Genomic DNA, 16,683 nt, shown 5'->3' on the forward strand with positions numbered 1-16,683 from the left:
TCCCTCAGCTTTCAAAGCCTCAATATCCCACCGAAGGTGTTCATGGGGACCAATGCCTGCCCCTACCTTGCTCCTACTAGTCGCTTCCACTTTGTCAAGAGATTGGCTTTCCTCAAATGCAGCCCGTCCCAACATCGGGGAGTCTTTCGACATGAAGTTCCCGGTATATGGTGTGGTCGATGATGGAGCCAATGTCCCGGAGGCCAGATCCGTCACGGTTTTTTGAAGATCTTTAATCATTCCCATCAACTCGGAAGTAGTGGGTTCACGGGTTTGAGATGGTTGAGGTTCAGGTGCACCCATCATGCATAGGTCCATGCTTTCTGGGATAAACACCTCAGGCTTGGTTAGATGGGCCGGGGTGATGTATATGCTGGGGTCATAGGTGGATGGCAGTATGTGGATGAGATTGAGGTAAGCAGGAGATGTTTGGTCATTGGGGTCTGAAGGCGGAGCTATCGTCCGATTGTCGATGAGATTTTGGACCTCATGACGAAGGCGGTAGCAACGATCGGTGCCATGACCGCGCTGCTGATGGTACATACAGTACTTGGAGGGGTTATGTCTGGCTGGGAGTGGGTTGGGAAGAGGTTGAGGATCGAGGGGTTTGAGATGCCCTTTTTCCATCAAGGCTTTTAGTGTGCTAGTCAGGCTCATATAGAGGGGGGTGAAAGTTCTACCCTGAGCTCGGACTGGGCCGGTTGTTTCTATGCTTGGTTTGGCAAAAGGGTTGGCTGTGGTGACTGTATTGATTTCGGTGGGTTTGGGAATAGCGCTACTACCAGCGTTGGTACTCCCTGAAATCACCTTCTTTGTCAGTTCCCTTGTCCTGGGAATGATCCCGCTGTTGAACGCATTCTCGACTTGAACCCCCAGTTCATGCAAACTTTTGAAAGTGAATAGTGGAGCGACTATCAACTTTTGTAACATATCATGCTCGAGGTTTCGGACCATCATCTGCACTTGATCCCTCTCAGAAGGGTGACGATCTGTCATTTGTGCTGCCTTTGCTCTCCACCTTGCAATGAATTCTACAAAAGGCTCTGTTGGGTTCTGGCGAGTTGCTTCGAGCTCTTGGATGGTCATTTCAACTTGGGTATTGTAGGAATACTGATCGACAAAGGCCTCAGCCAGTTCTTCCCAATTTTGCTTCACTGTATCCTCCAATTTGGCATACCAAGTGGCTGCTACACCCGACAGGGTTCTTCCATACAGAGAGAGTTTCTGTGGCTTAGTCAGACCCATCGGCTTTAGGACATCTAAGAAAAGTCGGATATGTACCATTGGATCTCCAGACCTGTCAAAACGGTCGATATATGGCATTTTGAATCTGTCTGGGAGCCGGATGGCAGCCTCGGTGTGCCCATCCTCAATGTCAGGAATGGAGTTAAGGCCCTGTGCCTTTTTGAATTGCTTCTCAAGGTTTGCAATTTTCACTACAGTCAGATTGAACTCATCAACATGAAAGGGCTGAGTTCTCTCATTAGGCTGCACTAGGGGTCTGAGCACCTGAGCTTGAGCCAACCCTTCTCGAGGATTTGGATCCTGCAAATCTTCAACTGGCGGAATTGGGTCAAAGTTCGGCTGGGGTCCCAAAGCTGGATGTGAGGCAGATGCCCCAGATGGGCGCTGCGTTTCAATACTGGTTTCGGCCTGCATGGCAGTTCCCTGATTTAGCGCTGCTATCACGGCCACAAATTCTTCCGAACCTTGTGCCATCACGGTCTGCTGAGCTTGAACAAAGGTGATGTGACTGGCGACTGACGGATTAGATGAACCAATGAGCCCTGACCGGCTTTTCTTTACCTCGCCTCAGCGAAAGAACACTGGTTGCCCTTGAATTGAATTTCTGACCTAACAAAGTCTATCGGCACTAGTCCAATGTACCCGGGGGATATCGAAGCCTTCTGAAGCTATGGTTCCGAGACTACCTAGCAAAAGAGAAAACAGACAGCACCTCAGCCTGATTTCACGATAACCCACACGAGCAAAGCTGAGTGAGTGTACTCTCTACTGAATTCTGCCCCAAAATTCTGCCCCAAATCTGAGTCTGATACCCACAGGTAAAGCTGACTCCTAAATACTGATAGTAATGCCCGCAGGCCTGATGCCCAAATTCGCAAACTGGTGCCCGCAGGCCTGATGCCCAAACTCATATTCTGATACATGCATTCCTGTAGAGACGCACTCTAAAGCACATAACGGATAAGTGAGAGCCAAAACACCCCTATGTTAGGGTAGGGTTTCCCTGTCCTATTTTGTTAGGAGCTAGGGTTTCACCACGCACGCAGCGGTTTCAAACAACCTACAATTGGGTAAGCAACCTGTCCTAGTTTGGAATGGTCACTATGGATCCGAATATGCACTAGGTCGAATGGTCAAAAACGGTACCTCGGTAAAACCGGGGTTTGTATTCCCATACTGGCAGAGCCCACAACCGGTCAGCCTTATGGTCATGCCTTGACAAGACAAGCCTCCAGCAAACCGTTCAGGAATAGCAGATGGCAAACACGGTGTCCTAGGCGCACCAATGCAAATGCAATGCAAAGAAACACACAAGTGTAGTCAAAAACAGATATCAAGAGTTCGAGTCAAGTTCTCTAAATCCCCAGCGGAGTCGCCAGAAACTGTAGACGTCCCCGAACGCTCCCGGGAGGGTGAGCTCCCATTCTGTTCATATTGGGGTCACTACAGCTCAGGACTCTCAAATTTGTCACGGTTCTAAGTCTGAACCAAAGAGTCCAAATCCGGCAAATCGTTTTGAGAAAATTGATTTTTGAAAGAAGTGTCAAACATGGACTGCTTTGCCAGATACAGAGTCGCCACCTAAATGTTTTTTAATGGGAAATTTAGGAAACCCTGACTCGGTGCCAAAGGCCACGTGTCCGTCATCACCAAAGTTGCCTCGGCTCGAGAACTTAGGTACGATTGGGGAAGGTCACTTCGTGAGCACCCCCGCTCGCCCGATCAAAGATCGGCCTCTACTAACCGTGATATCTATTTTTGAAAACTTTGTGTGTTCTTATTCCGGTTATTAGCCTAGGTTACTATGTGATGCACAAAGCATATAAGTATAGACTGGGTCGCCCGAATTGGAACAAAACATTTCATGCTTGTTTATTTGAAAGATGGTTTGCTACTCGCAAGTAGGCTTAAAATGCAGATTTTGCCACCCGCAGGTGGGCTTGGAAAAGATGGTTTTGCCACTATCTAGTGGGCTTGAAACAAACAGTTGATGATTTATTCCAATCTAAGTAACCCAACCTTCACCCACAGGCATTCAGGCAGTTATATCACATAAGCATATAGCCTCATGGTAAGCATGCTATTCATGGCAGCACTCACACACATGCAAGGATGCTAAAGCATAAAACTCACCGAGTACTCCAAGCTAAAAAAAGAAGTTTATTAGAAATCATGCATGATCCTAAATATACAGAAATGCCTAATGCAACACATGCAAAAATACAAACTATAGCAGGCTCGGCTATTCTAAACATGGCATATGAAATGCTACAACTAACATGTATTCACTTTGGAATTGAAAGTACAATGCAGTTAGTATGGTGCGCTGAGCCTGGTGCATGCACAAACAGATGAATGATGCAAACATGCTATCATACTGTATGCTAATTGAAATATGCCCTAATCTAACCATCATAAGCGGATAAATAAAAGGGAGAAAGACGTGGGGTTGAAAGACATACAACACACTCACGCACACTTATTACAGTTGTGCCCTCGCGCAGAGGGTCCGAATAAATATACAGTCCCAAATAAAAGAATATTACAGTCCAAATATTACATTCCAAATAATATACAAATTCCTAATTAATTAACAAATTAACTAAGAAAATAAATAAAACTGGCATGCAAGCCAGAGACTGCCTTGCTTCTGATGGATGATGTACATTTAGGCTGCCTTGCGCGGAAATCCACCAGGATGCCCCAATTAGCCTCTGTTTAGCAGTTATCCTTGGAAAACGCGCCAAGCTCCGAAAAGTTGCTGATTCTTCATTTTGCTGCAACAGAGAGCAGGAAAGGGGCATAGCAATGTATTTTCACAGATATATGCATGCCTCGATCCTCGTGCCACCAATCACGCATGTCGAGACATGATGGCCGAGGAGTCGAAATGCACAATTAAATATAGGATGAATGCACATAAAAACACAGCTAAAACCTAACTCCATCATGGATAATCCGAAGTGTCGGTGACTAGGGAATTGAGATACATTCCGTCACTCGGAGTACAAAATGCACCTCGTTTCCCGTGCCTGGGCTAACTCCTATTCCGAACATGATGCAATATGCATGACATGCATGAAATGCAACTAAGATACAATTCTAACATACACAATGTTATGAAATAAGATGCCTCAAAATGCGTGCACGCGGGCACGCAAATCGAGAAAATGACAGAATGCGATCTAAGATACAACCTAGTATGCACTATGCTGTAAAAATGAGATGCCTCGAAATGCGTGCACACGGGCACGCAAACCGAGAAAATGACATACGCAATGCAAATGACATGAAAATATGATATGGACTTATACCAACATGAGAGAGAGCCTCAGCCATACTCACATAAGAGGCCGATGGATGAAAATGAAGTGCCTCGAATTGCGTGCACACGGGCACGCAAACCGAGAAAATGACATATGCAACGCAATGGCATGGAAATGACATATAGAATGCAACATGGACTTATACTAACATGAGAGAGCCTCAGCCATACTCACATAAGAGGCCGATGGATGAAGATGAAGTGCCTCGAAATGCGTGCACACGGGCACGCAAACCGAGGCAATGACATATGCAATGCAAATGCATGGAAATGGCATGCAAACATGTTAATGGATTTTCAGCAATGAAATGTGGGGGAAAACAGCCCCGAAATGAGGCGAAAACACACCCGATGCATGGAATCTCTCCCAAAATGCAAATTTAAGCACATAGAATGAACTACAGCTATACGAAGCATGCATAATTGGTACATGAGATGAAAAGACAGAAGCAAGGCAGCCTCAAACTAAGCATTTTTACAGTACAAATCATGGCCAAACAGCAAGCAAAGATAGGGCAACAATGGCATGCAAAAATGGCCCTAAACATGAGATTATGAAGCAACTCACAGCTGCTAACTCCAAATAGGTTAGGGCCCTTCAACAACATTGAAGAGGGGCCAAAAATAAGCCACTTTACAGAACTGTAAAAATCCTAAAAACAAACATAGATATGGCTAAGCTCTTATGCAAGAAAAAGGGCCAAAAGGTGGCCAAAGAGGCAAGTGGTATATGCACAGTCCAAACTGAAAAATTCCCTTCTACAACATTGAAGAGGGACCAAAAATAAGCATATTTACAGAACTGTAAAAACTCCAAAACAGTATACAAACATGCTAAAAATGCGATGAAAAATGAGGCTCAAAAGGTGGCTATAACACAAAGTATGCAAAGCATTCACCAAACAGCCAAAGACCCTTAATGAAACATGTTAAGAAGGTCAAAATAATACTATCTCTAGGCCTGTAAAAAGACCAAAAACAGAAGCATGATAGGCTTCCAAAGCATGCAAGAAAATGGCATTCAAGGAGGATATTGAAGCAAGTGCAAGATGGGGGGCTCAAACAGGGTTGAGCCCTTAAGAAAAAGTGAAAAAGAGCTCAAAAGAAGGCCACTTTTAGTTAGGGCCGGAGCTCAAATATACAAGAAAGAGAGGCTAAGAAATGTTGCAAAAATGAGCTAGAAAAGAGGGAAAGTGAACTTACCCTTGAAGACTTGACTTTGGTTGCCTCTTGGCTTGAGTTTGTGGCTCCTTAGGCCTTGGAGAACACCTTCGATCTTCTGGAATGGAGGATGGAAGGGTGGGGGGTGGGGGTGTAGAAGGAATGGTGGTGTAGGACTTGGAAGTTTTTCAAGGAAATGAGAGAGATGAAGAGGGATTCTTGTATTCAAGCTTGAAGAGCAAATTTTCTAACCCCTATCCCCAATGCCACCTGCTGGTTATATGAACAAAAAAAAGGGAGCAAAGGGAGGCAAAAGGTGGAGGGAAAGTAGGCAAGCTTTCCCCCACAAAATATCCCCCGGATTGGGATATTTTCTGGGGGAAACAGCTATACAGCTGTAAAGTGTGTTTGGTGAGGATCATGGCCGGCCCATTTTTGGAGCTCCAGGTGGCCGGCCGGCCACCCCACCTAGCCGGCCGGCTAGGGGTCAAAACGGTCAAGTTGAAATAGTGGCCAGCCACCACTTTTTAAGGTCCTCCCATGTGTGTACATCACAGATATGTGGTTCAAAGTTCAAGAAAACGGGCCCAGGTTGTTCAACATTAGCCCGGAAGGAGGGGTTCAAAAGGGTCAGGCAACATTACTGGCCGGCCACCAACTTTTAGGATCCTCCCAAGTGTGTACATCACAGATATGTGGTTCAAAGTTCAAGAAAGTGGCCCCAAGGTGTTCAACATTAGCCCGGAAGTGTGAAAAACGGGCATCGGAGGGCGTCGGAGGATATATAACTGGTTGCTGCAACAATTACTGGCCTCCCACCCTTCTACGGCCTTCCCGGTGATAAAACAGAGGTACCTGCCAAAAATGAACGAAAAGCAATGCAAAACGAATGCTCGGGGGCCAAAACACGCAGTTCGGGGTCCCGAAAATGGGCTGCCAAGCACCGAAAGTGGCGTTCGGCCACGAAGTGGGTTTCTCAGGCCCCAGTGTCCCTTGAAAGGGAGAAAAAAGATGTATGCCAAAATTTAGAGCAAACGGAGATGGTTAAGCGGTCCCGAACCGAGGCACACGGCCAACGGTCCCGAAAAACTAGAAATCAGACTCCGAAATGGGCAAAATGGCCTGCGGCCACAAAATGTAGCCCACGGCCACTGAGAGATGGTCTACGGGACCTCTCCCTCCCCTCGGGAAATGAAACAGAGAAAACCGAGTCTGGTTCGCAAACCGAGGCAAGGCACAATAGAGAGTTCGGAAGTCCGGAGGCAGGGCTCGCAGCCGCGACTCTGAGACTTCTGAAGAAGCACAACATGCAATATCACCGAGCGCTCAATCGGTGACGTCTGAGTCTTAGGGTCGGTCAAAAATGGGGTGTCTACAGCGCCTTACTTGGCAATCTCCTACTTTCAATGTCACCACCAGAGCATCGTTATGCGGATGTTATACCATGTCAAGGTCCTCTTCAGTGAAGGATATCATAGGCCCTGATGTCCACTTGTCCTAGGTTTCTTATGCTGGACCTGGTAGACATGTTGTAAATGTCTTACCATTTGAGTCTCCCCTCAAACTTCGTTCTCGTTGGCCTTCGAGTGAATCACATTGATTACCTATGGTCCCTCTGCTTGCAGCGATAGTGGTACTGGTGATGATGCCGGCGCCTTGGCTAGCTTTGCTTGCCCCTCTCTTGTTTTTGCTTCGTCGGTTAGGTCTCTTAGGTTTCCCTGTCTAACCAAATCTTCCAGGTGCGACTTTAGAACTCAGCACCCCTGGGTCATGTGCCCATCTTCCTCATGGTAGGCACAACGCTTCCTAGGATTCCTGTCCATGAACTCCCCCGGGACCCTCTATGGTGCCCTGTAGTATGGCTGGTTCCTGATTCTCTCTAAGAGCTTATAGACGGGGATCTTGAAGACTATACTTACTGCATGCATGGATCTTAGCCCCAACTTCAATTTGTGAACACCGGTATTTCCGCAGCCTCATTTCGGCGAGTCATTTCTACTTTCCTGTTTTGATGTACTCGTCTTCTTCGCCTTTTTGTCTTCCTCTGCATTGGCGTACTTTTCTATCCGCGCCATTAATTCCTCCATGTTCTTCGGGAGTGTCTTTGAGAGCAACTGTCGAAGTGGGCAATCGTCATCCAAGCCATTCTTAAAGGACACGACTGTGAGTTCCTAGTTACATGCCGAAATTCGGTTGTAAACCTCATAGTATCTCTTGGCGTAGGCCCTAAGACCTTCGCCATCGCTGATCTTCAAAGCCAATAGGGAGTCTACCCTTAATGGCTGCAACTTGTTTGTGACAAACCTGGCCACAAATATCTTGGTCAGGCCTTTCCAACTCTTCATGCATCCCTTCGGGAGTTTGTGGAACCAATATGATGTTATTTCCCTGAATGACGGGAATACTTTGCACAGTAGCTGCTCATTCCCACTCCATAACGCCATTGAATTTAAATATAAACCAACATGAAAGTTTGGGTCAGACTTACCATCATAAACTTGAAACCTCAACAAGCTAAACCTCTTCGATGCTTCGAAAGCATCTAACTCCACCGAGAACGGCATTTTTGGCTGGACGTTTGAGGTGATCTCGACATTGTGTCTCTTTCTATAGAGGTAATCTCTCAGGTCTTCCTTCGTTCATCTTGGAGCTCGGCTATCAATTGACTTCAACCTTTTTGGCGTGCTGCTTTCAGTGTTAGGATACGGTCTCTTGGACTTCTCCACATCCACTGCATCATCAAAACAAAGGCCTTGCCCTTGGATCTATCGAGATCTCCTGATATAGGTCCCCGTGGTTAGTGGGGTTCTCCGTGACTCTTGCATAGACTATCCATCCGGTATCTTAGGATTGCCGATGTGAATTTCCTTATCCCTTTGCATGCTGTAGAACAGTGGGTACTGTCTTCTGTCCTTTCTTCTGGGCACCAGCCTTGGTTGTAGGTGCTGGTGTATCCTATAAAGAAAACTACTGTCTGCAGGTCCGTCAACTTGTTCACCATGTCCTTTAGTTCCTTATCCTTTCTCAGGCACCTATCATTCCATACCTGGAGATCGCCTTTGTGGAAGTATTCATCTCGACTACCCTTCTTGTTCCTACTTCAGCCCTTGCCGACATTGTTGGTCCAAGGGGTCGACCCCCTGTACTTCTTCGTTATTGTTCCCTCCTTCAATAATGGGACCTATATGTTCCTTCTCCTCACTATAAAGATTATCCCCGATCCTCTGTTCTTGTTTGTTATTGGTCATCTATTCTATACTAAGTTCCCATAGACGGCGCCAAATTGTGGGTGTCGATTTCTGACCACACAACCAAACAGAGAACTTAGCTGGAGAGCATATGGTAAAATAGATTAACCCATTCACCTGCCAACCAGAAAAATGAGAATACCGCAGTGGTTCGTCCACCCGGGCGTACTTCGACGATCAAATCAGTCAAACAATATTTCAAAGATCTCACACAAGTACTCAATGCACAAATTACAGCATACCTTAGACCCACGGGGGTGGCTCACTTTTATAGCCAACAGTGACAAAGTCCTCTGGAAGTTTCACTTCATAAGTACAATGCTCATCTTGGACTCTCAACTAGATAGGGATAAACTCCTCAAGAGCCTTATCCTTATCCAGACTAAGAGCCTTCTCTTATCTAGGATTCTTGTCCTTAATCCAAATATCTCATAATCCCAGTATAACCGTACCGAACCTCAGCGATACCGTGATCATCTCGGCAACTATGACTCACCCATATGGCACTTTAGTCGACATCTCGGAACTGCCTCAACCACGTGGTGTCATTCGCAAAATACTTCCCCACAGCAACCAATACCACTTAATCAATATATGTACTTCATTGATCCTATTTAATTATTTAACTTCTTTCCATGCAGATTCTAACTTTCTTTCCTTTTTTTTTTTTTTTTTCTTATCATCTTTCTAGAATATCTAAAAACATAAAAATAAACATAACAAGATTAAGTAATATACAAAATTGATTTCACAGAGTATAAATTAAGGGTATAAAATTTGCACTATAATGAACATATCATGGATGTATAATCCAGTAGAAGGGTGGGCCCATGGTATTGCATGTACTCTACCATTGAGTCATCTTTTATTTAATGATAAAAAATAATCATTATGTTCATATTTCATATTGTATCTTACCCTAACTAAATATAATAGAAGTAATTTCATAATATATGTAATTCACTTGTCTAATATTCTTAGTATATTATATTTCATACTATAGGAAAAATAAGAAATTACTAATACACAACAGAAATAAACGGATTTGGATATACCTTTTATGCTCAAACCGAATTCAGAGATTATGTGGGTGAATCACATGCCTCCATTGACGTCTTCGAACAATTCCCAACAGTGGGGTAAAACTACTATAGAACTACACACACTTTTTACAGTACAAAGGCATGGTTCTATGTTTCCATGGAGAGAGAAAAGAAAGAGAAAAATGAGAGAGTGGCTATGAAAGAGAGACTAGCAAATTACCCATACGGTTAAATGTCTCACCCATATAATACATTTATTACAATGGGAGTATTATAACCACCCACAACTCTATCTCCTAAAGAAATGAGATAGTGGGTCATTCACACTTATCCTTAGGATAAGTTAACCCAAGTCTATTTTGATTAGGTCTCTTATTATGGGTCTTGGGTCAGGCCACCATGGGCAACCTAATCGGGTACGATTTCTAAACCTGACCCAATTTCCAACATCTCCAACTTGAACATGCGCTAGCATGACACAGTGCTTACTTTATTTCAATCTATCCATCAAACACGATCATACTAGCTAGGGGACCGTGCAATCGCTGATAACACCTGCATGTGGGAGCTCTACACTAGAAACTCAAAAGAGCCAGCATTGAGACATCAATTCTAAGATAAAAATAGTCTCATATACCCCAGACTCATCCAATTGCAATGGTTCCTCAAAAGAGCATGTTTAACCACCTCAAATATTGTAATATATTCACATTCAATCCGCCTCTCATATAGAGCGATGAGAGTTGTCGGCAATGAATATACAACAGATGTGTAATAGTAGATAATCTTCTTTTCGCCCTCATGCCATTTAGTTTAGGATTGACTGATTTCCTAGTGATGTCCCCTAAGGCCGAATCATTCATGACCACAAGGTAATATACCAAAATAGTTGAATATCAACCCCTTACCTTATGACATAGTCAAACGTCACAAAAAGTGTACAAAAGTGAAAGTCATATCAATAATGACATGTAAGACTCACACGGTGAGGAAGCATAAATCCATTCTCTCACCTCATTACTTGATCAAGCAGGTGTAGTATGAATTCATACTACGATGGAGTAACTCTTCCAAAGAGTGACATCATACTCGATATATCATACAGAACTTAGTCTAGTTGTTGTTAAGCACACGAGTAGCTTGCTAGCACTAGAATTCTCTTTTTGGTCGCCTTTAAGGTTCCAAATGAGATCTTGCATTCAGCTAATCATAACATGGAAAATGGGTACGAACATCCATGTTTGGTCTTCAACACGACCTCATCTTGGTTGCAACCAAGGCAACATACATAGTGGATAATTTAAGCCTTTCTTGGCTCCAAATAACATAAACCACTAGTCTCATCTTTGCTCGTTCCCAAGTACGAAGGCAATTCCTCATGTGAGTGAGCCAATATTGCCTACTAACATCATCATCTGCTAATTATTATGCTACACACCATAATAGCATAAATATTTCATAATCTCACAAAAGCAAACGATTGACAAAAAGACATAACCACGGTTTGTACAATTCTAGATTCCTAACATAAGCCTTATTAGCACCTCTTGCGATAAGCATATACAATGTAATTCACCATGTACACCTCATACAAAGTGGTTCAAGATCACTGCCTCTTACGCAACCACCTCTCTAAAGACATTTTGGTGACCAATTTTCGTTAATTTAAGGTTCGCCCAACTAGCACATTGAATCTTACAAGGGGTAAATTTATACATTACTAGCATCCTATTCATAATCTAATGAGCAAGGTCAGGGTCTAAACTACTCAGTTAACGATTTACAAAAGATAACACTCTTCATGCCAAATACGCCCATAGCATACTTCAAGCTCTCACAACAAAAGATCAAGGAATATAGGTCATCTGTTTCTCTCTGAGACAATCTGAGGATTCACTCAATAATTAAGACTCTAACTTTTACCAATAGGTAAGTCAATGGGTTTGCAATTTCGCATCTAAAATCATTCTAGGATATTCCTTATGTAAGTCATCAAAGACAAACCGAGAATTCTTCTAGAACAGTCCCTAATGATCGTACATTTGAGCATATAAATTGCATCACCCATCTCCATCAAGTCTAAACAGAGGACTACCAACCATAGATGGTGACAAAGTAAAGAAAAACTTCTTTTGGACCATTGATCACACCGCAGTGGTCTTCATCGATCATCATTGGCCCATCATGGCTCCATGAAATCTAAGAACCACTAATAAGATAACTACTTTAGGTCGTAAAAGATTATCGGAACTAGCCATCTTTTGCACTCCTAACTTTTCTCCACAAAAACTAGAAGGTAAATCCCTACAGACCACAATATATAATATGGACCACAATATATATAAAATTCAGGTCAATCATAGATATTTTGAAAACCATCAATTTTCTTGCATGAAAAACATGTATGCATATTTTAATATTAAATACATGGTTTAAATCATATTTCATGCATATAAAATACGAAAACACCCAACAATAACTCTAATACCAATGTAGGAAAAGTCATAGCAGAAATAAACGGATTCGACATATACCTTTTACGTTCAAACTGAATCTGTGGATCATGTGGGTGAATCATGTACCTTTATTGATATTTTCGAACAATTTCCAAGAGTGGGATAGAACTATTCGAGAACTACCCACGTTCTTCATAGAACAAAAGCATGGTTATGCGTTTCCATGGAGAGAGAAAAGAGAGAAAAAAGAAAAGAAAAGAGAGACTAAGAGAGAGAATAGCAGATTACCCATACGGTTAAATTAGTCTCACCCATATAATATGTTTATTATATTGGGAGTGTTATAACCACCCACAACTCTATCTCTAAAGAGATGAGATATTGGATCATTCACACTTATCTTAGGATAAGTTAATCCAAGTCCACTTTAATTAGATCTCTCCTTATAAATTTTGAATCATACCACCATAACTGGCTTAATCAAATAGGAATTTTAAACCGAACCCAATTTCCAACTCATACCATATTTCTATTAAGTGTTCTTTCATCATGTGTATTCAATTCAAACAAAGTGTTTGTCTAATAGGCACATATTCAGTTTGGACCCTCGATTTCTTCGATCTAGTCTCACGAGTGCAATGTAAAACATAGATGAGAGTCTAGATTTGTTAATTTTTATAAAAAAAATTCATTTTATTACAAAACCACTGTTAGAAATAGATTACATCACCAGATCTTAGAGTTACCACCTAATATTTTGAGAAAATTAGAAAACTCGTGACTCGTGCCAAGGCCACTGTTTGTCATAACAAATGTTGCTTGGCTTGGAACCTTAGATATGAGAGGGAAAGGTCATTAATTGAGCACCCTTGCTCACCCGATCAAAGATACTAAACCATGAGATGAATTATATTAACTTTATATGTCCATATTCTAATTATTTAATAAATCTTAAAAATTACTATGCGAAGCAAACAAGATTAGACTATGTCATTCATTTCGGAATAACTTGATTTCATGTATTTTGAAAGAGTTTTGAATAGGTACAACCCAAAGAAATTGAGTTTACAAACATGAAAGTCAACATCATTCCAAATTAAGCGATACAACCTTCATCTACTGGCATTCATACAGTTATGTTAAGTAAGCAAGTAGCCTCATGGCAGAATTCTAAACATAGCAAGGAAAACACACACAAGCGGGATGCTAAAGCATAAAAACTTATATATTTACCGACGTCCCACGAACAACTACAAAACGATGCTAGTAAAACATACATCATCGTATATACAAAATCCTAATGCAATTCACTCATGAAATGCAACTAAAGATTCGACTTCTAATATATGATATGTGAATCATCTCAAGAATATGAGGTAGCGCACATAATCACATAAGAATTGATTAAATCCATAGATGCAAACTTAGCTGAATCAACATGCATGAAACGTGGATGCAAAGCATAGATATGATAAAAAGACAAAATAGGATGCTTATGTACAAATAAGGAAAGCAAGTAAAAGAATGGGATAGAAAGAAGTGGGGCAAGGAATTATTACAATACTTTGAATAAATAATTACAAACCAAATGATGAGAGAGAGGAAGAAAATATTATAACAAAATAAAAACCTCACAAAACCCTCAAATAAAACAAATAGAGCTTCATACATCTCAAGGATCGCTAGGAACTATCATGCTCATCATAGGACGACTGCTTTGTTCTGTTCAAAAGAAGTTAGTCAGCCGGTCAACTAGGTCAACTGGTCAACTAGGCCTAGATAAACCTATCTTGTTGCAACACTAAGAAAAGAACAAAGAAGGAATACATAGGTGGCTCAACTAACCACTTTCGGATAGATTACAACAAAACTAATTTGAAATTAAAACAAGAAAACAAATATAAGATAAAAAAATACAAGAAAATGAAAGAATTGAAAATTCACCTTCCAAAGAAAGATTGAACTTCTTGATTTCCAAACCTCTTGTTGATCGCCCTCAAAGTTGTGAATTATGTTTTCAATTCTCAATTCAAAATGTTAGAATTTGAGTTAGAATGATGGCTTCGGACAAGTATGTTTATAGGAAATGATCACTCTTTAAGTTTCTTGATCTAGGCAAGTATTGCTCTCTTTGATCAAAGCTTTAGGACTTAGTTTCAATGAATTTCTTAGGTGGTGTTTTGCAATGGAAGATGGGATATATGAAGTCTAACACAACTTCTCTATTTTGGCAAGACAACACTCTTGTTTTCAAAGCTTTCTTTTCTTTCTCAAACTCTAATTCAAACTCATCATTCTCTCTATAGTTCTTCTCTCAAATTCATCTCCTCCAAACTCAAGACTTGAACTCTCCTTATATAGGCAATGCAAGTGGAGCAATGGTGGAAGACAAAGTGGCGAACTAATGGAGCATTTAGGGAAGATAATGGAGCTAATGGAGCACCAAAATGGAGCATTATCTTCAATGGATCAAGCACTAGGTAATGGAGGTTGAGTATGCATGCATTCAATGCATAAATGAGTAAAAAAATGGGGTTACGACGTCCCCCACCCGAACCAACAAAAATCTGGGTTGCACAGTCCTTGGGCGGTCTACTGCACAGTTGTCCGGTTGGATGATCGGGTAGTCGACCGGCCAGGGAAAATTTTGCCGTTTTGCTTCGGTTCAGTCCAGCTTCGCTCTAATTGTTTGACGGGGCTTAAACACTTGGCCAAAGCAAGCTTAGGGTTGGGAACAAAGCTCAAATTCTGTGTTTTTTTACTGAGGATTTTGCAATAAAACTATTGGAAAATAATGGGTTTTTGGCAATTTTAATTCGAAATTAAAGTATAACCCAACTGTCGGTTGAGGTGGGTCTGAGTAGTTTTGTATTCTCTTAAGTGAGAAGATTTCCATACAAAAATAATGAGCCGAAACCATTGAGTTTGAATGAGAATTGACTCATAAAGTGGTCATCAATAAAGTTTTATATTTGGACTTAGTCTAAGTTTGGACTGGGCTTAGACTTGTACTTGTGCATGTGCTGGGTTTGGTTTTAGACTTGGACTTGGACCTAGTCTTGAGCTTTGGACAGAGCTGTGCTGGGCGTAGTTTGTGAATGTGTTTGAGATTGGGCTTGGATCGGGTCACCCGTATCCATTTTGCGACCCATCTAGTTTAATTCTCAAAACATACACATTATATACACATTATGATTTATATAATGGTTTTAGAGTTTTAAACCTTTATAATTCTAGCCCTAATGGCTAGAGTTGGTGGCATTTGGTGACCCCATTGATGTTAGCCTTCATGGCTAAGGCTCTTTCCTACTAATATAAATAGAGGCATTTCTCCTCCAACTTAGTAGGTTGTTTTTTAGAGAGGTTTAGTGATTGAAAATGAGATGGTGTTTTGAGATAAAAAGTTGGAGATGATTTTTTACACCAAAGAAAACTTTTCCTATCTTCTTTTGTTAGCCTCTTTCTTTGGTTCTTGTTAGAGAGAGCACAGCCATTGTCAAGTTTGTCGAAGCTATTCAAAAGGTGCTTTGACATTAGCTCGTTTCGACCGTTGTATCTTGGGAGGCAGACGCCGACATACCTCTAACATCCATCGAGAGGCGATGAATCTGTTTTAAGGAAACTATGGCATCACATAAGCTTCAGTTTGCTTCTTTTCTTATTATTTGTTCTTTAATTTTTTAGAATTTAGCTTACCTCAACGAGTTCTAATTTTTAGTTATCCATATTAATAATTTCTTCTTTTAGTAATGTAATCTAATTTATTTATGTATTTAGTTGTGTCGTTTATTCTGTATTTTATCCTTTAATAAAAAAAAATTATTTTGTCATTTCTATTTAATTTATTTTATATATTTTTCTTGTATTATTATGAAAAAGTATTAACAAGAACACATTTTTGTTTTCATCGTCGAGCAATTAAAAAAAAGTGTCCAAATCTTAAGCAATTGACTGTTAAATTTTAATAACTAACATGGAATAGTCCACATTATTTTAGGAGTTATATTTTAGGAGTCACAACCTTTTCTTTTCAATATACAGAATTGGATATAATAATACTAAAGTATCATATTTCTTATCATATTTTGTTTGTGTTAACACTACATTGCCAACAAATTTAGGCGATGAGACTCGTTAAATTAATATAATATTATCATATGGGAGCATTATTAAGTACAGTATGAGGCGTTGACCAGATATTATAT

This window comes from Camellia sinensis, chromosome 13, assembly GCF_055761805.1.
Source record: "Camellia sinensis isolate YWXY chromosome 13, ASM5576180v1, whole genome shotgun sequence".
NCBI lineage: Eukaryota > Viridiplantae > Streptophyta > Magnoliopsida > Ericales > Theaceae > Camellia > Camellia sinensis.